General features: G+C 40.9%; 1 protein-coding gene across 30 annotated transcripts in view; it reads left to right on the top strand.

Moving 5' to 3' along the window:
* The window catches only part of MAP2 (microtubule associated protein 2), a 242,159-nt gene that overhangs the window by 22,005 nt on the left and 192,527 nt on the right, over positions 1 to 27,627 (top strand). For 3 of the 30 annotated variants that reach the window (XM_080398349.1, XM_080398367.1, XM_080398353.1), the window contains exon 2: positions 6,789 to 6,838. The exons of the other annotated variants lie outside the window; for them this stretch is intronic. The gene's annotated coding sequence lies outside the window, so the exon portion shown is untranslated. The remainder of the gene's footprint in view (positions 1 to 6,788; positions 6,839 to 27,627) is intronic. 30 annotated transcript variants of the gene reach the window in all.

The following is a 27,627-nucleotide window of genomic DNA, read 5'->3' as shown; positions in this document are numbered from 1 at the left end:
TTGAGGAGTGGATGATTCAAGCTGTGTCAGTGCTCTCCAGCTTGAGGAAGTTGTGACAAAGAACAGAGCCCAAGTTCTTTTACCCCGCCAGTCATGCTGCTGTAGTTTACAAACCTGATGAAGACTTGTAGCTCTGAATGTACGGAATTACTGCTTTAGTAATGAGCAGAAGGTGCTGGTGTGGATCCTGTTGCAATCTTGCATGGTATTTTGCCGAGTTGGGATGGAGAGCTCTTGGGGTGCCTCATCTTAGCGGGAGCTGCCATGGGCCTGCTAAAGTGCTAAAGACCTCTGTGAACTGGGCTGTGAGGGGGCTTGCCTTTGGTTGGAATCTTTATTTTGGCTCTGCTGGACTTGCGTTAGTCCTTGAAAGCAGCATATTTTGCAGAAACATTGAAAGCAGAAACCCAGGCACAACAACCTCATTTTTGTTGGGGAGTTTGAGTTAGTTGTAACAACGTGTGGAACTTGCTGGAGGCCTGAGCATGTATGAAGCAGTAAGAGAGAGCTGGAGCTAAGTTTTGGTTGGAATGGGCCTGGAGAAGCAAGCTGGGACTTATTCCCAGCTGGAAGCTGGGCGGCTGTGGTGTTTGTTGTTCTCTGTTGGGGTTTTGGCACCTGCTTTCACACCAAATCAGCTGTTGAGAATGTTGTATGTCTGTGTAAAGGTGCTTAGAGCTCTGTGTGTGTGTGTGTCTGACAACTCTGGCATATTTGCTTCGTAGGTGTTTAGCTTTTTTCTTTATTTCTTTATTCCCTGGAAGACTTGTGGTGTAATTGTGTAGGGGATTTTAATGACAGAATAGTTTCAAGACTCCAAACTTATACCCACTTAGTAGTAGTAATTATTGTTTATATTACTTTGCTTGGGGAATGTGATGAAGTACTTTGCCTTATTGGGGTAAGTTTGGTAGACATTAATGGTCTGAAGAGATCTTAAATGGTCTTGAGTTTTATTGCTAAGGCTGGCCTACAGTTTCAAACCAGAAAAAGACCCCTTTCAGCCTGGCTTTTTAACAGTGTTATGAAGTGGTGGTGTGTTTGATTTAATCATGGTCCTGTCCGTTGATGTTTAAATTTGATGGCTCAGAGACATGAATAATGTTAGAACAGTGCTTTAAAATATTGTTTTTTTCACATTGTCTAGCTTAACAGATGAAAAACCCGCAGACTAGTGAGGCAGAAAACAGAGCAGATGTTCATTTTCCTTTTTCCATACTGAAAAAGCTGTAGTTCAGTTTTGGTTTTGTCATTTAGATTTTTATGGTGACAACTGGTGAAACTATGCTGTATGTCAGTTGGAAAAGTACATCTTTATAAAATGTCATTTGAGATACTGGAAAATGCCTGGCTGGGCTAATGCTGTCATTTATTCTAAGCAAATGTCTTTGATACTTTCTGTGATCTCCAGGAGTCATATGACAGTTTACTTTAAATCCTGTATTCATGAATCATGAGCTATGACTCAGGGTTTCTTTTTTGTTTCTTTTTTGTTTCTTTTTTGTTTCTTTTTTGTTTCTTTTTTGTTTCTTTTTTGTTTCTTTTTTGTTTCTTTTTTGTTTCTTTTTTGTTTCTTTTTTGTTTCTTTTTTGTTTCTGGAAGAGATTGGAATAGAGATGACTTTCCACAAGAGCCTAATCTTGAATCTGACAGAATTTTATAGAGAATTGCTGCATTTCTGTGAAATTTTTAAAACAACTTCTGTCCTTTACTAGAGAATTATCCCTGTTTCATAATGCCGTCTGTTAGTTACCAAAAATTCTTCAGGAAGAATATCTACTTCTTTCCCCCCAAAGTGCTGAGGATATCAGATTTTTTAACAGAATTGAGTTGCATCCTTGTGAAGTTCCCCAAGGCTTCTCCATACTGATCAGCATAGGTGCCTTTTAGTAATTTTCAGTACACTTTTCATTGTACATCCTTACTTTTAAAAATACTTATAAATGTGCATACATTTGTGTGCACATATATTATTCCACTGAGCTGGAATTAACTTCTACAAATACTACGGGAATCTAACACTTGGACCGTGTTAAATAGAATTAGTGACAGCAATAGGGCCATTACTGTCAATACATGAGAGTTGTCACCTGGACAGTTTCCTAGTGAAATATGTTTTACCTGCCATCACTGCTGCTTCAGTCAGTTTTGTACTAATGCACATGAATGACTGTACTACACTTGCACGCTAGAGCAATAGCTCCTCCACATACAGAAGGACTGTAAATGGGAAACTTTTCCTATGACAGTAATGACTTCTGCAATAAGAATAATGTAGTACTGCACCAAAGGAAATAAATTGTTATAGAGATCATCCTTGTATAGTCTGTCAAACATGATGTGTAATAATGTATATGTAATCTCTGTCAGCTCCATGGAAAACGCTAAAATATGAAGAATGACAGAATAAACTGTGCATGCGTGTTGAAATATGAACATTCATCTCATAACCATCTTTATAATCAACTGATGAGAAAAGAGCTATTAAATAATCTTACTCATTTCCTGATTTGCCCTACTTGCCATGCTGATGTGTGGATGGCTTCTACAGTGTATATTGATAAGTTTGCCCCTTGTCATCTTCACTCAGTGACTTCGTAGCATTTTTGGTTGTACAAATTGCAACTCAGACCTCAAAGAGAAGAAATAGTTTTTGTTCATTGCTCTGTGAGGGGGAAAGTTCTGTGATCTGTTTCCCATTGCAAGTGGGAGAAGTTACACAGTTTAAGCTGGTTGTTGAGAGGCTGATGTCGGCTTCAGTTGTGAGTCTTAGCTTCTTGATTGACAGTTTTATTGTCCTTAAGGAAGGTGGCTGTCATGGAGGACTTTACCAGTGGCCCTGGATAGCAGATCAGGCCTGAAGTTTTAGTGTGAATCCAACAGGAGAGCAGGAGTAAAGGATGGAAAAGTGATAAGTGATGTAGATCCTGTTTGATTCAGTGAAAAGAACCATGCATTGTTAATTAGCATCTTCCATTGAAAGAGTTTCAGAAGGCAGATAGTATGTTGTGGGAGAACCCATAATCATCACTAATATAATGTTTGACTCCTACTGAGACGTTCTTTACCCAGAATCCTCAAAAGAATTAAAGGATATTTTATTTTCATTTGATATGGTTACTACAGCTTTGTAACAAGCCTATGGCTTTGGTTTATTTTCTACAAAGTCTGTGGGAAGGATGGTAATAACTTGGATGAGATTGTTAGTGATTTGCAGAGCTTTTTTCTTTGTTTTTATTCATTACTTCTATCAGAAAGAGTAAATTTGCTGTAATTTTCTTGACTGTCCTACAAGAGAGCAGCATATAGACCTTGCTAAAGATTGTGGCTTAATTGCTGATGTATGGGGATTTATGAAGGGATTCCTTGGGGACTGAGGGCAGTGTGTAACAAAATCGGTGGTCTGTCAGCTCTACAACATCTGTCTTCAAAGGGAGAAAGTACAGATCCTTCAGTGTTGCTTGCCAGTTATTGCATGTAACTTGCATCATGACTTCTGAGGAGGAGGAGGATGGAGGTGTTCCACCTGTTTGGGCCATGAACACAAGCAGGCAAATTCGTGTAAAAAGATAAGTATGTTCATATCCATGCACAAAGGTGACCATTCATGTTTCTTCTCTGTAGTCCACTGAAGTAGTAGGGAGAGAGCGTGGTTTGTGCTGGGTCAGATCTAACAACATTATTTCAAAGGTAACTGACATTTCTATTTACTTTTTCTTTATATGGTATTCTGTGGACTTAATAGTTTTACTCATACTGTAATCTCTGGAAACCTTGTTATGAGTGTGATATTTTCCAGTAAAATAGCTAGCAGGCTTTATAAATCTTGATGTGTCAGTGGAAGGTCACCTGCTTAAATGCCACTGAACAGGGTTTACTGTTCAGGTATAAGTGACATCTGTGCCTGAATTTCTTGTTGGCCATTAGTTAATTTTTAGTTATTGTATCAGAGTTTAAGTTTGGCATTTTACAGTCTGGGCCCAAACCTGGTTTTGGGTGTGTTTTCCAGTTGTGATTGAGTCCCTAGTCCTCCATCAAAACCCAGGTATCTGTGGCATCAATGCATACATGTGAGCTCCCAGCCTCTTCATTAGGGATAAAGAGGAGTCTGTGCTTGTAGGCTATGTTGCAGGATTAGCACCTAAAGCGTGATTATGTGCTTACCGGCATGATTATTCCCTTTGCTGCCCTTTGAACAGTGCACACCCTGCTGTGGCACTGTCTTTAGACCTTTCAAGCCTTTGGGGCAAAATTCCTCCTTTGCTCAGAACAGCCTATGTTAGAGTCTGTGGGTATAAATTTGAGAATTTTGGGTGTATTAACAAAAAGGTGGGTTTCAATCTGCCCCTGCAGACTTGGTTTGCATTATGGTGCACTAAGATGAGGGATGCTCCTAAATATGCAGGGACACCCGTGTTGATGCTAACGGATCCAGGGAGTAAAGGCATGCTTGAACTGAGCATTTTGTCTGCATTCCTGCTCCCCTGGTCCTGAACTCCTGTGTTACTTCTGAGGTGTGTGTTTGTGTTTGGCTGGTTGGTTGAACTGACAGTTGCTAGTGAATGGCGATGGAAATGACAGCTGCCTCCTCCACCCAGCCTCTCTAACTAGTGTGGGTAGGCAGGAGAGTGCCTTCTTTTGTGGGAAATGGCACTTCACAGTTCCTCTGTCCTGCAAGGATCTTCAGGTGATTTTGTTATTTCCTTCATGGTTTTGAGCTCAAGAATATTACTTTTGGTGTGGGTTCTTAAAGCCCTAACACTCTTTACAGTAGTGCTGCTGATAGCATCACGCACTGCCCAGGTAATCATACAGACCTTCCGATTCATAAATGTTCATCAGTTCATATCACAAACATCAATCCCATGAGCCAACTCCAATCAGCAGCTGAACTGGGGCCAGACTTATTAGGAGAACCAACAAGTCTCTCTTTGAATGCAGGGCACACAGAGGAGAAAAGGGCAGGTCTTAAATCAGTGTGTAGTTTAATTGTTTTTATTTTCTCAGAGGCCCCGAAGCAACGTAATGCAGGTTTTTCAAAGCTGACATCACAAACTACTGGGACATGCTGCCAAGTCCATGTGGGTGGAGAAGAAAGGAGGTGTTTTTGATTCTTATAAACACTTGTGCTTCTGTTCTCAAGGAAGAAAAAAGGAACAAACTTTCCCGATGATTCTCTGAGAATGTAAATGCCACATGAGCATTTTGGCTAACGGCAGAAATGGCATTTCCTGTGCTGTCTTCCCTGCTCAATTGTCTTGTCCTAGTTACGTAAGTTGTGTTTTATCAACTGGAGCATATGCATAGAAAACCAGTTGGAGAACTCTACGAGTCATTTATCACCTCCTCATAATTTCCAGCAGAATTACTCATACTCACAGTTGCTCTGAAAAGAGTGTTCAGGTATTCTGCATCAAAGCATTGAAGTTGCATCCTTTCATCTGTAAACTAAGTATTTTTTGTCTTACATCTGATGAAGTGTAGGTTGCAAAACCTGAAAATTAGCACAAACATCTGTCATTTTCCTTCGGAAAGAATCTCAAACTTTTTAGCAATTATGCTACTTTTTCATAGAGGGAGGATTGTTTGGCTAAACTCATCCCTGATAAAACTTCGTTTCTCTTAGTGATTAGAGAGAAGTAAATTTTCACACGTACAACTACACCCTCTGTGCTGTGCAGCATGGGAGGGATGCTTGTCACCAATTTACACAAGTTGTTTGCTTTACAACAGTATACTGATCAGCCCAATATAGTCTTTTATTTATATAACCAAATGTAAAGAAGATGCTTTTCATTCAGACATTCTACGTATAGAAAATGAATTAAGACACTTGTGTAAATAGTGTTCAGGTCATTGTGAGCTCCTTAAAACAGCATGGAGAGTCACTTTTTGATTATTTGAGAGTACACAGTGTGGCCTGGAAATGGAGACTCTTTAGAGGCTGTTCAGTTTGATTGACTCATAGCAGAAGAGGCTTAGAATCACCTGGACTCTTCACACTGTTTGGTTTGTGCTTCTTTTATCCATCATTGAGAACTTGTGCTTTTGATACACTGATATAAGATGGCCCTTTAAAGATGCTGTATAGTTTTTATTAATCTTGTCATCAAGCACACTCTACGTAAAAAGAGTGCTTTGCTGTTCCAAAGCTCTGAGATGCTTCAGGGCTGGAGCAGCATTACTTGAAATAATAATGACCAACTCGGCTCCTGGCAAGCCAAGGAAGGGGATGTGGGAAGAAAACAAATTAAAATCTTTAGCCCCAAATGGAGTGGAGGACACAGTGTTTAGCATAGCTCAGAAAGGTCTGGATGTGTGACTCTGGAAGTGTCTTGCTTATGATGCATGTCTCTGTTTGTGGGAGTGGGGAATTAAATTGCATAGTGACTTTAGCAGAGTGGAATGTGAATGGAGGAACACATTTGGTTTGGTATCTTCTTACATGCCTCACCTGAACATGCTTGCCGGTAGTAGCTGTGGAGGTGTTGATCCTAGCAGGGAAAACAGCTTGCTGTACTAATTGTTGAGGCAGGCAGCGGACTGCTAAATCTTGTTTGCTTTAATTTGCCTAGTAGTGCCTTTGAATCAGTGAGACTAGGGCGTATAATGCACTCAAGATTTGTCCTGGTATCTCCATCGCAGGCCATAGGTCTTACAATGTAAACTATTAAATTACTGTAGATGAAACACCAGAGAGATTGGTCTTGGAGTCCCTTGGGGATTGTGGAATTGCAAATTAACTCCTCACAATTTACTTAATCAGAGCATGTATTTATTTTTTTCAGAAGACATTCTCTTGTGAGAAAAGTTCATGAAGCGGCTAATTGGAACCGAGGTACAGCTGGGACTCCGAGCTTCCTTCTGATAGTACTGTGCTCCTTTTGTGTGTTTCTTTGTCTACGGTCTATGATGTAGTGTCATGTAAGGACTTACCACTGAGTGCTGGTGGGGCAGGTAGGCCCAAAACCAAACCACCTCAGCACTTGCTATGGAGGGGAAAAAAAAAAAAAATTAGCTTCAAATTCTTTCCCAGAAGTCCCAGAAAATGATGACTTAACATGACACAAAAATGCACATGGGTCAGAATAACTGTACTGACATGGTGCCTTGTAGATAATGTAGTTTGCTACCAGTTTCTAACATGCTCCTCTTTGTTCTTCCCACTATAATTAATGCTGCAAGAGATATTTTTGTTATGTTACTTTTCCTCCAAAACAAAAATTTCTATTCTGCTTTGTGATAGTGATATCTCTCCCAATCTATTGGATCTGCAGTGTTGACTACAGCTTGTAGAGTTCGGATTGTAGAAGGGCTTTTGGGCATAGTGTCTTCCCTGTTAGCCTGAAAAATCTAGGTCCTCAAAGGAAATGAGTACAAATGTTTGTTTCCCCTGTGAATTCATCTGTTGCCTTCCACATGCTTTCAGGTATGGATGCAGCGGCCAAAGCTTGTAAGGTTGGCATTTGCAAAAGGATTTAAGGAGTGAAATGCAGTGGGAATTCAGATGCACACAAATCCTGAATTTCTTTGTACCTGGTCACATTAAATTACCAGCAGCTCCTGGGAGCTGTGCGCATAATGTGTTCTTTTGTATGTAAAAGTACAATGTTTCCCTTCTGAGCAGCTCAGTGTCTGGGTGGGTGACCCCCCAGAGCTGTGTGGCGTGGGCATTCAGGCTTCTTGGTGCCACCTGGCTGAAGACCTTATGTCTCCAACTGTCTCTGAGTTGTCCCAGAGGACTTGAGGGTAACTCTTGGAGGGGAAGCAGACTACCTGGGCCTTGGTGGAGGTACTGTTGGTGGTGATGGTCTAATTCCCTCCATGCAGTGTAAGACCAAAGGAGATAAAGGCCTTTAGGTCTTGAGTATGGCGACAGTATTTCTTAAAAAGTGTGTCAGTATTTCAGCTCATGAGATGGAATGAGGCAAAAAGCTTTAGTGGTCACAGTTAAGTTTTTATTTTAATAGAGGGAGACAATATGTGAACTTGTCACTCAATTTACTTTCCCTAACGCTCATTAAATTTTTCTTCAGTGCATTTGTTTTGTGTTCAGATTATTTAATAAGCTTGCAACTACTCCTTTTCTTTTTTCTCCCCCATTTCTCATCCCTGTCATCATCGTGAAGGAAAACATTCTGTAGCAATAGGTTTTGCTGCTCAAAAAGGAGGCAGTTCTGTTTAATAGATATGTCTAAAAATAGAAAAGCCCAGGCTTCTCTCCTGGATCAGGTAGTTATAATGGTGAAGACCACCTGTCACAGGAATTTTGTGTTTTGTTCTTGCAGGCAAGTATTTTTCTGACAAAGAAGGATATGCAACTTTAGGAAATCGAGACTTGTAACTACTTCAACATCTGATGTCAACCAAAAAATGAACTGCATGTGCTCAGATAGCAGAATATTGTTTTTCTGTAGTTAAGGCTGTGTTTCTATCTCAGGACTTTCAGTATCCTTAGGGATTACAGGATAATAATAACTCAACAACTAAAAAAAAAAAAAATTGCTATTGGAAGTTGGCTTCAGATGTGTTCTTCTGAGTAGATTTCTTTAACCACATCATAAAAAAAATAAATTACTGATATATTTAGATTCTCAGATTAAAAAAAATTCTTAGCAGTATATCATCTGGGGTTGGATCTGCATGGTGAGAACTACCATCTCAAAAGGAATAATGCAGTTTTGCTGTTGCCACGTCAAAACTTACTGGTTTGTGTAGAGCTTTTTAAAATGCATCGGTGATTTCCAGCTGGTTGTTTGTGTTGTTGTTGTTTGTTTGTTTGCTTGTTTTTAAGTGTGCTTAACCTTCCTGTAGTTGCAAACAATCCCGCTGTCCACAACTAACTCTTACTGGAAGTGCTGGGAAGTGAGGTGCCTGGGCACCTATCTGCCCCTCTAGAGACACAGTTGTGTTTAAGGTTGTGTCCCTGCATGCCAAGTGCTTCTAGTGGGAGCTGGCTTCTTAGTCACGCAAGCATGCTGTGACAGTCCCATGCGGATGCACATCTGTGGATGTAGATCCTGATTCTGCAGCACATGCTGTAGAAAGCCATTCTAGCTCCACTGGGGTCCTTTGAAAAGGAATGGTTTGCTCTGGGAAGCCGTGCCTCCACTGCAGCTCTGCATATGGGTTTGCTTTCCATTTCCCCTTCTTCTTGTCTTTGAGGAGGACCAGTGCCTTGCACAAAACCTATGTGATCACCAGGAAGTCATTCCAGCCTGCTTTGCAATAATTCCCCCTTCAAGTAGTTTGTAATCTAGCAATAGTGACAGGCATATTGAGTGCAGTTTGCTGAAGGAAAAATAGATAAATTCCTTTAATATGAAGAGTTAATTAATGTGTTTCTGTTTTGAAAATTAATTTTTGTACAGTTTTGGAAGCTGGATGGAATAGTTCTGGAAGTACAGAGGAACAGGAATAGCAAATGTGCAGCTTGAGTGCAACATCTGAGGTACTGTCCTGTGCAGAGGCAGGCCTGGAGATTCTGCCCTGGTGCTTTGAGGTGGAGTTGCTGAAACAACAGTCCTCTTTAAAACCAGATCTTAGTGTTTGTTTTGCTCTTTCTGTAATAAGCCATTTGTGAATCATTGTTTTTGTTATTCATCTAGCCTCAAAGATGGAGAAATAACATCTAATGAATTCATGCACTAATATTTTTCCATCAATAACTGAATAAATTACTGGAGGGTGAGCCATCCATCCGCTTCCATTTGACGTATGACCATTCAGTCCCTGGGCTCTTTGCTGATGCTGTCACTGAAAAAGCCAGCTGCCTGGGTAATGGATCTTGTGGCCTGGATTTCTGTCCATGAGCAGCTGGATTGCACCATCAAGTAATTTCATATAGGCCATTTGCGCAGGGGTTGGGTGGAGCAGCCAAGTGAGGCCTGGGGAAGAGTAGTGTAGATAGGCAACGCTGTGGTACTATCCAAAATAATATTTTCTTGATTGCTCTCTTAGAGCACCTGTGCTTGTCGTAGAGGTTAATGCTTCAGCCACTGATGCCCATTCCTGTCTGAGCTACCTGTGTTTGCAGGCTCCTTCTCCCAGTTTGATGAACTGAGTTATTGTGCGGTGGTAACTCTGTGCTAACCTACTGTGGTTTAACAGATTTGTGTGCATGACTGGATTCAGGGCAGCAACCTCAAGTAGGAGACAGTGTTGATGATTCCTGGGGAGTAGTGACTGGAGAGCTTCCTATGCATTTTGTTTTGTAGGCAGTATAGGAAGGTCAGCTTTGAGTTTAATTTTTTAAAAAAACTTTCTTGTAATTTAAGTCCATCTCTCCATTTAGAGCAAGTATTTGCATTTCAGCCTTTGGAACTGCTTGCATTCGGAGCCACTAGCAGCACTTGCAGGCTGACACCTCAGCTAATACTTGGTACCCTCTTCAGTTTTGTGGCAATTTGGGTAGGAAGATTAAAAGACTTGGGAAAACTGGTATGCGTGAGTGGTTGAATCGAAAACAAATTGGGTTGGTCCAACCAGGAATTGTTGAAAGATGCGTTCACCTGTATGGTAGACAGGACACTTCCCGGGCCTTGCACTGGCTAGCCAGGGTTACATGTGTCAGGTGACAGTTGAGGACATTCTCTGCTGAGATAAACCAAATGCATATCTGCAAACATACATATTGCAAATGGATGGGTCATGTAACATCTTGCTGGCAGGTTAGAAAGATGTGCTGTAGTTTGTACCCTCTTGTGTTACTAGGCCTTCTCTGCAGACTTAAACTTGACTCACCCGTATGCAGTAGACTAGAGGCTTGCTGGCAGCAATTGCGTAGTTCATGTCTGCAGTTGTCCTGGAAAGTCTGATAGTGTCTGCTTGGGTTCTTAAGTTTCACTATCTCTGTCTGACCAAATGATGCTGGCAATTTGTTAAAGACGTTGTGGCTGCTAACAGCCTACTTGATTTTTTGGAGGGTTGCGGTCACTTGAAGTGAAGGATGAGAGATAGGTGAAATGTGTTCCTCTTCTAGACTTCTGTTTAGCTAAATGGATCACATGACACCTCTCCAGCTGTTCAGATGCTCTTGCTGCACAGAGGCCCGAGTTTGTTTTCAGAACCTGGTGAGGGTTTTGCCTTGCACTTGGGCTCAGCTTTCTGAATCACTTAGGGAAGTTTTATTGTGTTTTCATCTTGGTAGGGCGTCCCTCCTCTGGGAACTCAGAGCAGTTGCTCCCTTCTGTGTGAGAAGTACGATCTGTCCCAGCAGGTAGTGTGGATAGACCTGAACTCCATGTGTCTCACTGCAGCTCTGGGAAATTCCACAACAGTAATATAGTGTGTCTTTGGGAGCTATTGTGCCATTTCCCCAGTGAGATTTGGTTCTAAACTGGATAATAAATAAATAATAAAATACACTGCATCAGGGTGTATGCAGGTGAGCTTTCATGACAGAGCAAACACAGTGGAATCTCCAAAACATGTCACGATGGGAGCAGAGGTCTTGCTACAAAGTGAGTTAGGAACAAAGATTTGACAGAAAGTAAATCAGAATTTCAGGTGAGCATCTTTTGTCTGTCTATGGGAGCTCCATATTGCAGTTTCTGTGAAAAGCAAAACTGTAGTGCTGTCATGTCTCAGTGCACACCAAGTGCGTTGTTTTTAGCTGATACATACTACAGCCCACCCTTCAGGCAGGTGATCTCTAGAGTAACAGCTGAGTGTCAGAGCTCACATCTGGAATATTATGTCCAATTTGAGGTTTCCCAGTGTAAGAACAACATTGATATGTACTGGAATGAGTCCAGTGGAGGGCCACTGGGGTGATTAAGAGGACAATGAGGTATGAGGACAGACAGAAAAATGTTTTTCTTCCATCTGGAAGAGGGGAGGCTGTGAGGGTATCTCAGTGCTGCCTCTAGCTACCTTATGGGTGAGGAGGGTGTAGAAAAGATGTTGCTGGACTCTTCTCAGAAGTGTGCAATGAAAGGATACAAGTTGCAACAGGGGAAATTCCAGGTAGACAGAGGAAAAACTTTTGTACCACAAAGGTGGTCAAACACTGGAATGGAGACTGCGAGGAGTTGTACACTCTTCAGTCCTGGAGTTATTTTAAAGCTCATCTCAATGAAGTCTGGGTGACCTGCTTGGGACAGGTGCTTGGACTAGAGACACCCAGAGGCCCTTCCAACCTGTGTCATTTTATGATTCTAGTTCTGCTTGAAGACCGTGGCCTCTTCTTGAATGGAAACTGATGATGATGATCTGATGCGCTGAGGGTCATCAGTTCTGGTGTGACTTGTGCAACCATCAGTTTGAGGTTCTAGCATTGACTTTGAGCGCAACAGAGAAAGTAAAGCAGATGTGTGGGCCCTCCCTCCATCCTAGCTCACTCTCTGCTACCATTCTGCTTTGGGGAGTTTGCTGGAGGTTGTTGAATAATAACTATTTACCTGTGGGTGGAGTTGCGAAGAACAGTGAGGGTACATCAGTGGATGTGCAAAACTAGCAGAGTAGCTTTCTCAAACAGAATAGGTTTTTTCCTTTCCTGTCTTTGTATGCTGTATCTGCTTGTTAAAAGGGACTCCTCTATGTGATGTTCTTGGCCCACCAAAGAGTCAATTTTAGGTGTCAGGGAAAGAGCTGTACTGTTGTTGCTGAAGAGGGAGGGCACAGAGGCCCAAATAGGTCAACAGAAGATATGAGCAAAGATAGGAAGAAGCAGGTTTTATTTTTGACACTTCACAGTTCAGCTGCTGAACAGCCACGGGGTCCACATGCAATTCATGACCAAAATAGCTGTTCCTGCACTGCAGGTATTGTCTCTCAGCAGCAGAACATTATCTGCTGCTTGTAGGTTACTTTTTTTTTTTCCCCCTCCTCTGGCTAGTCTTCAGTTGGCAAAAATTTTTACCAAGATCAAGCTGCTGACTGTTGTAGCTTGTGCCAAGGTTAAATCTCTTCTGCCCGGTTAAGGCTGACTTTTGTGAGGTAGGACATGAAAAGTGCATGAGCCTGGGAGAGAAACAGAGGAGCAACACCAGCTTCTGGTTTGTGTCTCAGCAACCTGCTTAGGAATCTGCTATGGAAATGCTTGAAGATTACAAAATTCCTTTCTTTAAAGGTTGAAAATGTCTTTCAGAAGCTCATTAAAAAAGCTTGAGATAAACAGCACTTTTCATTTGTGGTTAATGTCAGAATATTAAGATTTATGGCTTTCACAATGACCTCTTCGTTCCAGTGCATTACTGCGCTTGGGCTCTCTGCCAGGCCTGAGCCATGCCCAGTATCCCTTAGCAAATGAACGTGGCGTGTGAACATATGAACATGATATTTGTGTGTCCATCACTCTAACGGAGCAGAAATCTTGCTGACCCCTAAAATTTTATACAACATCAGTCTGTGTTATTTCTCTGATGCTGTTCTGTACTTTCTTTTGTGTTTTGCAGTTTGGGATAGGTCTGTTAGGCCGTTATCAGGCACCATAATGCCAAGGCTGTCCATGCCCCTGAGTTCATTTATGTCTTCTGAAGACTGAAACTGGCAGATATTGTAGTTAAAATGGCCCTGTTCACAAGGCTCTTGGTGGGGTTCAGCCCAACAGATTGGACCTTGGAGCCTCCTTCCATCACAACACATCCCATGCAGCCTGAGCTGAAAGCTTCACGTGCATGGCAAAGTGGTGTTTTAGAAAATCTGCCATAGCATGTTTCCTGAACAAATCACATTGCTTCTCTGTCTTGGGGAAGTATCGCAATGATAATTCTCTGGAAACGTTTGTTTCCCATTTGTCTTGGTGAATGAGGAAGGGAGATGGAATAAGACATCTAAACTGTTTCCTCGCAGGCAACGTTGCCTATAGGCAGTATGTCGTTTAACTGCTAAGGGTCTGTTGGCTTAAACTGCTGGAATTCAGCCAGGACCACTTTACTTTTCTCAGTATTAGTACATTCTCTGGGAGTGAAATGTTTTTTTGTTTCTGCTGTCCCATTGTTACTACTACACAGGAAAGATTCATACATCTTTTGCAGTTGTATTTGAATAGATGCTTCACACACAAAGGCAAAAGTTGAAGAAGCAAACCAAACCCAGCCAAACCAACAAGAAAACAAACAAAACAACTGTGTCTGGGTAGAGATGTTTAATTAGTTCTCCCGTGTGGTCTCTTTCTTATTCTGCTAACATTGCTTGCGTTGGTATTAAAAACACGTACGTTGGTGTTTCCTAAACATGTAGTATTTGGGTCTCGCCCCAGGCAGTAGCTGTGGTGTGTGGAGCTGTGCTTGTGTGGGAGGAGGAACTGGGAGGTTTGGGAGGTGCTTGGGTAGTGGGACCTCTGCCTTAATCTCTCTCTGTCCTCCCTGCTTGGGCAGGTGTGTGCTGAGGGCTGTGCTGCTCCCCTTGGCAGAGTGGGAGTGTGTTTGATGTCGTTTAAATGAGAAACTTTTCAGAACAGAAGTCCTTATAGTATTTATGATGCAGCACATGACTCAGTTAAGGTCTTCATTTCATCTGTGGCTCCATGACATGTTTGGTATATTAAAAAAAAAAAAAATAATTGTCTGATAGCATTTTATTTTCACACTTGGTAGGTTGTTCCATACCACTGACCTTTTCGTAACAGGATGACAAGTTTATTTCCACTGATAGTAATTAGATTATGATAAAACAGTAACAGTGTACTGTAGGCAGTAAAAGTGTTCTTATGTGAATGGTAAACGAAACATTAATTGTCATGATACTAAATGAATTGCCTTTGCATCAAATAATTGTTCATTTTCTGTGTTGCTGTTCCTGGTTTGCTGCTTTGTTCCTGCTATTAATTACTGATTTCAGTTCAGATACAGTAGCTTTGTTTCACTGCCTTTTTAGTACTGTCAGGTTCCTGCAGGAAGTAATGGCCAATGAGTTTCACTTATTGGTTTTGGGATTTTGTGTTTGTACAGTTAAATACATCTCAAAAGGCTGAAAAACCAAGTATCTCATTGCTGCCACTACAAAGCCAATAGTATTTTTTACCTTTTTAAAAATCAGTATTTGCAAGTGATTGAATGATAAGTTTCTTCTCTCATATTGCATAAAATCTGAAAATATTAGGGGATTTCTTACAAGGGTGCTTTATAGAACTACTGATTGGCTAGACTTGCAATCCTTTGAAGTATTACTGATACCATAAATGCAAACTGTGTCTGCATAGATAGTCTTCTGCTGATAAACATATTTGTAGATTTTGATGTTCTTGACTTAAGAATGACAAGACTGTGCAGATGTGCTTCTCAAGTTTGTGAGAAGATTTCTTCTCCAAGGAGATAATTTCCTTTGGGCCTCTTGGTATTCTGATCTTGGAGCTATAATCCACGAAGCCAATTCTTAACTGGGCTTAAGGGTGTAAATGTTATCATAAATGAGACAGTAATACAGTTACTGGGAGCGAAGCTGAAGAATAGTCGATGATCGTTAATCAATAATTTTTTTTCCCTTCCTAAATGTAGTGCAAGACAAAGCAGCGTGTCTGTCAAATGAATACGGAAATTGTTGTTAATTCTTTTGAAGTGCCTTCTGGTGGTAATGAAAACTGCATACACAATTAAGAAGAAACAAAAATAAATATTTGTCCAGATGAGAATGTGAGGAGGAGATAAATAAGGCAATGATAATGGGGCTGTCAGAACCATCTGAAAGCCAAAAAAACAGAGAAGAAAATCAGTTTGGATTTCAGCAGCTAATTTAGGACGGAAGGTCACTGAGGGCAACAAAACTCAAACTTTATCAGTATTTAGAGTATGTTCTGATATGTTCCAGGGTATATGTGTGTGTGTTATTTTTCTTACTGGGCTTGGAGACATTTAGGTCCTAAAACAGAGCTTCCCCTTTTTTATTCAGCCAATATAGGAGAAGTGGAGTAGCTTTGTGGAAGCTTTAGTACCTGCAGAGAGGTGCCAGCTGGAGCCTGCTGAGTTGCAGCAAGGTTGAGAAATGTTTAAATGACTCTTGAAATTGGAACTTAAGTTTTCATGTAGCTTACATCGATGCTGGATGCAAAGTGTCCTTGCTATAAAACTATTTGTGCGGTAGCAACATCTACATGCTGCAAGGGAGGCTGTCTAGGCTAGACAACATAAAAATTTGTGGTAATATGCATGTTGTTGTTCTGGACAACTGACATCGAAGTAGGATAAGGGTGGAGGGGTGCTGGGCACTGATTCACCCAGAGTTATTTGGAGTGTGTGTGGGGGTGTGTGTGAGGAGAGTGAGGGATGTATTGTGTAGAAGCCAGACCTGCTGATTGCCATCCCCTGCTGTCCCTGCACATCAGTGAAATGTTTGCTTTCGATTGTCCCCAACCTGCACAAGTACTACTTCTCTTGCAGGGGCATAGCTGCCTTTGAAGGGCTGCAGAAGGTAGTTTCTGCCCTAAGTTGATTGGAGCTGTCCCTTACTGCTCTTGCTTTCAGAGGGGCTGAAAGTTTACATCTTTGCCTAATTGTACTTCTTAAGAAGTGGGTTCCAACAGCTCTTGTGTTAATAACAGAACTGTGAGCTTTGAACAGCAGACTGAGGACCAGGTGTGAGGTGTTCACATTAGTGTTGGTGGGTAATGAGGTATGATGTTGTACCAGCTGCTCACCACACTGTACCATACCTGGGCGTTCTCTCAAGTTAATCCTTGTGGCACATCTTTCTACTGAAAGAATTTATTATCATAGGACTTGCAGGAGTGGTTTCCCTTCTGCATCTAAAGTTTTTTACCTTTACCTTTTTGTATTATTTGTTTCTTGGTCTTTTGCCATACTGTCTCCCTACTCTGTGTCCCCCTTTCCCACAGCTTTGGTTCTTTGGTCCCATCCTATTGAATAGTCCCACATCCTGTCATTCCCACAGGCCGAGAAGCACAGCAAGTGGCTGGATGCTCCTGAAAAGAGAGGTCAAAGAGTAATAAATGATGCTCATTAGCCTAAATATGCCAGACAGCCCTGTACACTAAAAAAGGATGCTCATGATGTTTTAACATAACTATGACAGGGTCTAATTAAGCTTATATTAGTTGAAATCAGTTTGTATTTTATGTGTATTTGAAAGGGAGAGTTTTCCCCTTCAAATATTGCATCTAAGTGTCTTCATTATCTTTGAAACGCAGACTTGTCTGAAACTCTTGATGTCACTAGGGGTAGTATGTGCTGGCAAACAAGGATTTTATTTTTATTTTTATTTTATAAATCAGGCCAGCCTGATGGATTTTAAGGGTGGGGAGAGGAAGGCAGTGAGACATCTGTGCTTTAATCCCCTTATGGTTGTTTTCACAGCAGTGAGAGCTAGGTAAGGAGTCACGTTTGCCAGGAGGACTATTGAAAAGTTCTGTGCATGACTGGGTTATTGCTGGGCTTTGGTTTGCACTGGCAGTACTAGTTTTACTTGTGCACATGCCATGTTGTTGTGTGTTGGCCAAGACCGCCTTCTGGCTGAAAACCAACCCAGTTGCAAAGCTGGCAGCAACAGTAACAGACTCCCTGTACAGTGGAAGCAGGTCTTAGGAATGTGCAGCAGATGTTGCCCACTGGATGACAGATGCATTTAAAATCAGTTGTAAAACTGGATTTGGGATTTTGCAAATTAAGTTGAACAAGGACAAGTGCTATTTAACAGTCCGCATGCTTTAACGGCGAACTGCATTTCTGTTACACTGAAGTTCTATGAAAGAATAAAAGCCAAGGCTTGGAGTTCTGCTCTAAGAAATAGGACACTGAATTACACCTGGACCCTGGAAAGCCAGGTTTAGTCCTTGTTTTGTATATAAACTCCTTTTGAGTGACCACATGTGGCTAGCAAAGTGACAGGCTGTATGACGCAGAGATCCCTGCTTTAGTCCAAGACCCAGAAGTGGGGGTATTAATAGAGATGTGAAGGCAATTAGCCCATGAACAAATGCTGCGCTATTGCAGCTGTACAGCTTCTGGGATGCAGGGCTCAATGTGTTTCTGGGTGTGTGGCCAGAGCAGCCACCTTAGCATTCTGTCACGCAGGACTCTGGTCTGGTCTGTTCTGCTGTGAGAGTGATGTGGTGGCTGTGAGAGTGGTGTGGTGGCTGTGAGAGTGATGTGGTGGCAGTGAGGCAGCTGGGCACAGTTGTGGTAAGGACTCTGAAAGCTGGTGAGTTACTTAGGTTGCATTTTAGACCTGCCTCTGAGATCGTGTAGGTGTCAACATAATTATGCTGCAGTAGCACTGCTTTGCATTTGTTTTTGTTTTAGTTTTGGAGGTGTATGCTGCAGGTACAGGGAAAACACCAATGTCAGTGCCATTTTTGGAAAAGAGTTGAAACAGTTTGTACTGGTCCACTTTGAGGCTTTATCTCAAGTAACACCTAAAGTCAAGTCAAAATTCATAAAGACTAACATGCTGGGAAGACCATTTGAAGGTGTAAACAGTGGTGTGCCATACATAATACATTTCTCACACGCAGGAAATGAGGTGGAATGGTGGTGTGGCATTGTGCCAGTATCTCTGTTTTATCTTTTCAAATGTCTGTTGTTCCTTCTAAATATTTTTACTGTGTACTTCTGAAATATCATTTTGATTGTTAGAGAATAAATGGAAATAAGATACTGTAATATACCGTGACTGCCTGAATGGCTAAGAGTGGCTGTGCTGATGGGAAAATGATGGAAGAATCAAGAAATGACTTCTAAGTAGAATATCCCAGCTGTTCCAAGCACTGAGACTGTAGTACATGACAGTTAGAGGCAAAAACTCTGTGTCTTTTAGAAAAGCACAGAACATAAAAGATGTAGCACTTAAATGTATAAAATACAAGGTAAATACATGCACTTCTAAGAGATGCCTTGTCTGTTCTTATATTGATTCTCATTTGAGAATGGAAAGAAAAGCTGTGGTCAGGTTCCCAGATCTGCAGTGATTGCTCTGAGGAATATCCAGTTTTTTCTGCTGTGTTGTCTGGGTGGAGTGTCCTGCTTTGTCCTTGTCTGTTGAGGACACGATAGAGATGCCTTAAGAAAAAGGTTGAGGAGGAGTTACAACCATCTCTGCCACCCTACCATTGTATTGCATGGAGAATTTTTCTTTAAGCTGGTGAGTTTTGCTACTGTATAATACACTGCAAATTCTCATAGGAAAAAAAACCAACCACTGAAGTACTGGTATCTTTTCTAGTTTTAAAACATTTATTTGAAGTAGAGGGCAAGACACTTGTCAAGCATCTGTTTGTGGTGAATTAAGTAGCGTCGACGACAACGTAAGAAGAACAGAAGGAGTGAATAAAATACATTTTCCCCAGAAGGTTTCTATTTGCAAAGGAAACTCCTTTAATGGTTTGAACATAGAATCTCCTTTTAAAACTTTGATATGCTTGATAAAGAAATTGAGGGATTTCCATTGGGAAGCTCAAGATCTAAGGAATAATAGTCAAGAACAGTATACAAAATAGAAAACAAAGATTCTGAAAACCATACATGTTTGACTTTTGTATGCAAAAATCAGGCAAAAGGAGAGCGTACAGATAGTATTCTTTGCTACATCTGACGTATGCAACACTAAAATGGTTGGGAATGTTTTCACTGTCTGTTATTGTAGGAACTAATTTAGAAAAGAATCTGAAACATTCATGTCTGATGGACAAGCTTCAAAAATAGTATTTTAAAATTTAGCAATGTAAATTCTTCTTTCCATTGGAACAGGATCTCATCATTACTAATAAATATCCTAATTAAAAGATAATGTACAGCATTGTTGCTGAAACTGATTTTATGTACCATAATGAGGGTGGCTTGAATAATAATAAATGAACATTTCTGGCAGATTCAAATAGAAGTCAAACTTTCACCAGCAGCATTTAGGGGAAATATCTTTTTTTTTAATTTTTGCAAATTTTTCTTTCAACTGAACTACTTGCACATTGTTTGGAAACAGTTTGAAATTCAGAAAATCTCAGGCTTTTATCGCTGGTCAAAGAAACTCAAACAACCCCAAAAATTAAGGAGACCTGAGGCAAAATGGAAAGCTTTTTGCTGGTTTTGTCTGAGTAATAAATTTTCCCAAGATTTTACCTGTTGTACTCTGAAGACAAGACATAATTGAAAAAGACTGTGTTCTCATGGTTGCTTTTTAAAACTAGATTTATATAAAAAAAATTCATCCTCTTGTATTTGCTTGAATGTTTTAAATGAGTAAAAATGCAGTAAGCCTACTCTGAAGAACAACAACAACAAAAAAAAAATACCTTTTTTGACTGCTGCTGAGGCACCCCATTAATTAGCCTTCTTGGTTACAGCATGACAGCGATGAAGAAAATACTGAGATACTTAATTTTTTTTTTCCCCATGGCCTTTGCAGAAGGAGGAGTATGTTGTGCACCTTTTCCCAAGGACATTTGCAAGCACAGATGTTTTTAATATAATAATGAATGGAATTATGCATTTTTTCCTGTATATTGCTGGAAAACAATATTGGAGGTTATATTATTGTCAAACAGATAGTCATATGAAAATTCTTTATTTCCCCTTGTAGCACAGTTTTGAATGAGCATTCCTGTTACTCCAGTTATTCTTCCTTAGCTGTTGTCTAAATGTTTAATATTAAATATAATCTGTCTTTTGGAAATTGCACATTCAATTTACAGGCTTCTCCTCTTCCTGTTATAAAGCATAATTCATGTGTGTATGCTTTCCTGCAGTACTGGGTAATATGAAAGTCTTGCTGCTTGTCATGGAGCATCATCTTTAGTAGATGGGCAAGGCTGTGGAAGCTCATGGTGACATATTTGCAATGAGAAGAAATCCAATGACACTTTTTGTTGTGTTAAATACCTTAATAACAATTAACTATTACCAACACCACTCAGTCAATAATATTTTTTTAATTGGAAGACTGCCATTTTGATGAACTTTAAACTATTGTATTTGAAGAAAAATTGAAAAGGCCCCCACACTGGGATTTGGGACATTTTTCCCTGGCCTGAGTAAAGATGTATTTGGTAATCATCCAAAAGCAGCTGCTCTGTGTATAGCGGGATGGTTATGGTCTTGCTTTTGTAAATCCACAAGATTTTCCAGGCATCTGGGAAGGGAGGAGCAGGGAGGATATCCAGCTTGTGGTTCTTCAGAGAAGTAGCCAGAACTGTATTTTGAGGTGTGTCAGTGTGTATATGTATGTATCACCTCCTCAGTGGGTTGCTTGCAGAGTATCCAAAATAGATACGTGCAAGGAAAAGGTCCATTCTGTGCAGCAAGATTTAGCTTTTTCCTCCTCTGTTGCAGAAATCTCTTAGATTTTGCTTGATGAATTAAGAGTGGTCAAAGAATATGGTTTATAATCCCCAGTTCTAGGTCTTACTTTAAGTATAACTAGTACTGTTGGTCCTGTTACCTCCAAAAGGAACTGAATATTTGAAGGCACGCTTCTTTTGAAAGATTATTAGGAATTTGCATTCTGTGGTCTGTCCAGATGGTACTGTTTTTAAAAAATTCTACCCTAAAGCAGACAAATCTAAAGAATTGGTTTAACACATCCATTTTCTTGGAAAGCAAGAGTAATTTTCACAGAATGGTCAGGGCTGGAAGGAACCTCTGGAGATCATCCAGTCCAACCTCCTGCTAAAGCAGGTTCACCTAGAACACCTTGCACAGTCGTGTCTGGGCAGGTTTTGGACGTCTCCAGAGAAGGAGACCCCACAGCCTCTCTGGGCAGCCTGTCCCAGCGCTCTGTCACCCTCAGGGTAAAGAAGTGCTTTCTCAAGTTCAGAAGGAACTTCCCATGTTCCAGTTTGTGCCTGTTGCCCCTTGTCCTGTTGCTGGGCACCACTGAAAAGAGCCTGGCCCCATCCTTTTGACACTTGCCTTCAAGATATTTATATGCATCGATAAATTTTTATCAGTTTATTTTCTAATCTGACAAGAAAATAAATCCTTTACTTAAATGGATTCCATATATGCCATGTTTGGCAGATCTTCTCTAAAGAAATCCTTGTAGCAGATTACTGAGTAATTCAGTTGATTCAGAGATTGACAGGGATAGAATATATAGCTGAATATCCTAATATCCTAAGTGTTGGATAGGAACCAGAACTGCTGTCCTGGACAAGTATGAATTATGAAAGCAAAGCTGTCAGTTCATATCATCAGAGTTAACACTGGGTAAGATGGTGAGAGTGATTTTCCTGTAAAGATAAAACAAGTGGAAATTAATAAAGCCTCCAGCAACCATTGACTTTTTTTAAATTATTATTTATTTACCCATCTCTTATCCTTCAAGAAAAGGAAAAGTGAAGACAGTGTTCACTGATGGGGATGGCGAGGTGTATTCTCTTTGTTTCATTTACCTTGTTTAATTTTTGATTTAGGGTCTCAGTTGGGAAGTTGTGCTTTGGTTCTGTGCCTTGTCTTAAGGCATAGTACTTGCTGAGAAAATGCGAATGAGGCAAAATATACAGGCTGTGACCACACGACCAAGTCTTCTGTGCTGAATGCGTCGTTGGTCGTTGGGTTTGCCTGCAGTAATGCTGCATTCTGCAGAACGTTAGGCCTGCCATGCTATCCTGATGGCTTCCTCTGCTGTGCCTGGGCCGGGTGCATCGTGTGTGCCTGACAGGATCTATTCACAGTGCTGAAGTGACTTGCAGGTGACAGCAGGTGCTGAAGTTTTCTCTTACCAGCTATCGTCTGACTTTTGATTCAACCTTTACCAAGTGTTGTCTCCTTAGGGCAGAATTATCTGGGTCTTTGGTTCAATTACTGTCGCTGCTGGCATATTTGCCTTTTAGCTGGGGGCAGTGCAAAATAGGCTGTAGCCTTAAAAGCCATCATCAACTCAATGTACCCGCGTATGTAACCACCATTGCATTTGACTTGAGTGATGTTTCCTGATTGTTGCTTGGTAATTTGATCTATTGAATGCTCTTTCTTTCATGGTCAAGTGCAGAAGAGTCCTGTGTGGGTAATTATGGCCGTGCAGTGTTATCTGTAGGGCTTTAGCACAGCTATTTTGCCTCTCAAGTTCCCACATCCCATGTCTGCCTGAGGGCCACAGATGGCAGGACTTCGTTGCAGTCAGCTGATGGGGAAAGTAATTTTTGTATTGAACTCTGGGTGTTTGTATCTCATGCTTCATAAGGTGGAACAGTTGAGATGAGGTGTCAGTGCTAAGCAGAGAAGAGAAGAGAAATCATGGGGTTTGCAAGGAACAAAACAGCAGATCATGTGCCTTACCTGTTTGGTGGCGATGATGGTACCCCTCTGCTGTTACAGCACTTGGCTTACATGGTCCTCAGGACTTCTGGAAGCTGTAGAAAAAAGTGCCGACAAGGGTGACAGTAGTTGGCCTTGCACCAGCACATTGCTATGGCTAAGTGCTGTAGTGGAAAGGTACTTGAGGATTGCAAGCAGATACTGGGAAAATCAGAGGGGAAGGTGTTGTATTTGTAGAGCAACCTGCTGAGGATTGAAACCTGAGGGAGAAATTCCAGAACAGTGTAGTTTGTCTAGGTGGCTGACAACAGGTACTTGAGTGCTGAGTATCCTAACCAAAGACAGCTGATTTTAAACACTTAAGTGGTGAACACCTGTATCAGGGTTCCTGGCAGTACATGTGCTTCCTGATACATTCCATAATGTTACGCTGGGGCCACACATTCTACAATATTCCTTGGGTCAATGTGTATGGGTAAGATGCCACTCTTAACACATGAGGGGAGGAGATGAGAAAGATCCTGAGACCTGGACAGAAGAGCATACGCTTACTCATTCTATATAGTTTTCAAATAAATTGGCACCCTAAAGATTCTTGCTGGAGTGTCTGCCTTAATTTGCCTTGGCTAAAGGTGTCCAGCTACCAAAAGCCAGTATTTGTCTCAATGATGTTACTCGAGAAGAGTGATCTAAGGATGACAGTAGGAAGTGATTTGTCTGCATTGCTGAGAGACTGCAAAAAGCTGCACAGTAAATTGGGAGGGGTGAAAGGGAGAGAAAGCCTAAACCATAAAGCCAGTATAGTGCAGACAGAAACTGAAAATTGGATGATGGGACTTACCAGTAAGAGCAGATTCTTTTCTGAAGAATTGTATGCTTACTATATAACAGAGAAAAACTAGCTGCACGTATGGAAGGGTGCAGTGAGACTGCAGTCATTAAGTCAAGTTTCCCCCAACTCCCATATGTTGCGGGCTCTGTTTAGCAGGGTTCAAGTGGGCTGTTGGTCAGAGGTTCACAAGTGAGCAGTGGAACTGGGTCCCTGTCTCAAATGTCCAGCGGCTGAATGGTCAGCAGTGAAGTTTCTGGAGTGAACATTTGTAGTTTTAGGTGCCTGTACCTAAATTTAGGGATTGGTATTGCACCTAAGAAGTGATTTATGCTTGCGGTGTTCTCTTGCAGCTTCTGGCTTACTATACCTCTGTGGACCACATACAGGTAATTCCGTCTATGGTTTGACATTGATGCATATGAGGAGATCGCAGCTGTTAGCACAGGCTTTCCATGGAAATGATTTGGCATCTGAGGTCCTTTTGTTATTGTGCTGTCCTCTGCATTGCTCTGTTAGTGATCTTATTGGTGCTTTTCGAAACCTGCAATTACAGTGAACTCTGTGATTGATGGGAAGCAGCATTAAAGGATTAATGAGTTGAACTGAATATTTTGTGATTCCTTGAAGTGTCAACATCAGCATGCAACAGCACACTGCTGATTAGCTTGATTCAGTCTTTGGCAGCCAGCACAAGGCATTATCCTGAGTGTGCAGTACAGCCACTGCAGAAGGACTCAGTGTCAGAGTTAACTGTCATGCAGGATTAAAAAAAAATTAAACCTCTTTAAAAGTGGGACCGTGGTTACATGCTTTGCAGGTATAAATTGACACGGCATGAAGGCTTAAGTCAGGTGTGCTCTTGGTTTGACCTCACAGAGCAGAAATGGTTATACTGATGCAGTGGCAGTCTTGTGCTTGTAGGAGCCAGTGCACAGAAAATACTTGCAGAACCTACTATAATTGAATTGAATGTTTATTTTTCAATAGTTTTGATTTTCAGATGTTTGTTTCCTGGCTGCCTTTCATTTTCCATGTGCTTTTCTTTCCTATCTTTTCTTTTTAAAAAAAAAAAAAATCTGAAATTACTCTGTGTGTATATATACATATGGACACATACATGCACGCCCAAATATTCAGGACCTGAACCTGTGCAGCTATCGTAAACCCTCTGCTCCCTTTGATGTGGGTCCTGAATATAGTTATTTCAAGTGGCCTCTGCCTGTGTAGTGAGGTTAACATTGCATGCCCTGTCAGACACCTTCTCTATCTCAAATCAACACATGGTTTAGAGTTTCGACAAGTGTATTCTAATTTATTTACTGCTGCAGCTGTACTTGCTCGCTCCCAAGTGCTTTCCTTGTATCTTTTGAAAAAATATGCTGTCAAAGAGGCTATTCCAGAATCAAAAAGTGTCAGCAGAAATGTTGCATGGGATACCTTGAATCCTGTGCTCTGTATGTCTCAGTTGTAGAAACAGTTATGTGGTGGGACCCACTGAGGTTAGCAGGGCTGCCTGCATGATTAAGGACTACTTTCAAGAATCACAGCTTGCTGTGTCAGAGCCATTTCCTTTTTTGCTCGTAAGAATAGTTGCCACAGTGGTCGCCTTAGGGCTGTTGGAGCAGTTTTCTGAGTATCTGCTTTGAGTGACCAGCCCCTGTTAAATCAAACGCCTCCATTCTGAAAGCCCCTTGAACCTTTGAAAATCTCTGCCTTGAAAAAAAGCTGGAGATGAATTATATATGTAGTGTTTTGAAATGTACCAAGACAAGCTCTTTGCTCAGCACCTATAATTACAAACAGTGTTCTGATCCTGAGTACAGGGTTTTAAAAGATCACATTTAAAGCTACTCATTAATTATGTTACTGAGTGTCAGCCCTTTTAATAAAGGAAAAAGTTTGTTCTTTTTTGACTGAAATACAAATACAAGAGAGACCATGTCACTTCCCAAGGAAGAGTTACTTAAAGTTAGTGATCCTTGTGCCTGCTAATTAGAAGTTAATAAATCTGCAAAAAATGGAATTTCTAAGACAGACTTGAATGAGTTTGCCATTGTTACTTGTGACTGAGGTCTGTGGGTGAGGCACCTAGAAAGTCCTGCTACGTGTCCTTGTCTTCCCCAATTAACTTTTAGACTGGGTAGTGTTGTTAATGTGCTGTTTCTATGATGCCACTGTCATTCATACAGGGACTAGGAGGCCACCCACGGCAGTATTTTTATATTTTATTCATAATAACAATAATAAAAACCTAATTAAAAACTATTTTTAATTAATTCAGAGTTCTGTAGGCTTCCACATGTGTTTCTGGTATGGCTGTAGGAATAGATTGAGTGCTAGTCAGCTCTTGCAGCTCAGACAGTGCCTCTTTTGTCATGTTGCAGCACAAAATGTTACTCAGATCTGTAATGTACTTGACCTCAGTTACATCTAGATGATGTATCACAGACCGAAAAAGCTGTTAAAGGAACCTTTTAACATTGCTGAGTCAAATGGCTCATTTCAGGAAATACCGGAATAAAGGCTGTTTGTGCAGTCTTTGTGGCAGCCTTCTGCATATGTATTATAAAGCAGTCTTTAATTATGGGATCACATTATTACTTGTTTCCACAGAACTCCTGCCTCATTAAGTGCATGGTATGGATGTTGCTCCATTTGGGAACAGCCACTCAGTGTCTTCATTTTTCTCCTGTATTTTCAGTGCATGTCTTCATTCTTTTTGTTTTCTGCAAACTGTATAAGACTATTCTGAAAACACTGCCTTTTCTGTATCAGTCAGTCGTATATTATCTTGCTGTGCCACATGGTTAGGAATTTGTATTTCAGAACCCTGCAGTGAAGTAGACATGCACTCATGCTGTAGAGGTGGAACAAACTTTTAAGGTCCAAGTAACCCTACTTGGAGGTGTCCAGTGAAAGCTGTAGAGGTTCACTGTGAATTCATCAGCACTCTGCTCTGGCCCTGTGTGAACAGTTTGGGCACGGAGATGCAGCCAGGACACCAGACCCTGGACAGAGGCTGGGAAAAACAGTTTTCTAAGACAACCTGCTTTGACTCTGAGGCCATCCTTCTCACACCTGCACACTTCTTTCCCCATCCTCAGTCCTTGTTTTATTATGTGCCTTTGAGTTTTGGTGTCAGAGTGAGCTGTCCCACAGATACCTCCTTTGCTTCATCCCTGGAGTAGCTTTAATTTCTGTAAGAGTGAGGAGCAGGTCCTGTGGAAAGACACTGTGATCTTGTAATTAAAACCTCAGGAAAGTTAATTCTTTAACTTCTTAACTTTTTTTTTTTACTTATCTAGAATGGCAGTCTTTTTAGATTATTCAAGATTCATATTTTTAAATCAGCCCATTTGAAAGTTTCAGATCTTCAAGGTTACCACCACAAATTGAATTGATTTGTTATCTAATTGAGAAATATGCCTCTCTAAAGTGATCCTTTATGTGTGTGACACTTAGAAGCTCCAGAAGCACTCTCATTGATTTCTGATATGAATACCTTAAATGGAACTTGATTTTTAGAAATTAGTGTCATTTGGCTGCTGTGTTTTTCTTCTCCATATCGTTGAAACTTTGCATTGTATTTTTCTTTGATTTGCTGGTTGCTGAAAGGAAGCTGCCTATGGTGGTTGTTGCAGAGTTTTTCAT

The sequence above is a fragment of the Falco punctatus genome (genome assembly GCF_963210335.1).
Source record: "Falco punctatus genome assembly, chromosome: 8".
Classification (NCBI taxonomy): domain Eukaryota; kingdom Metazoa; phylum Chordata; class Aves; order Falconiformes; family Falconidae; genus Falco; species Falco punctatus.
Note: the sequence above shows the minus strand (reverse complement) of the source record. Positions and strands in the feature narration are given on the sequence as shown.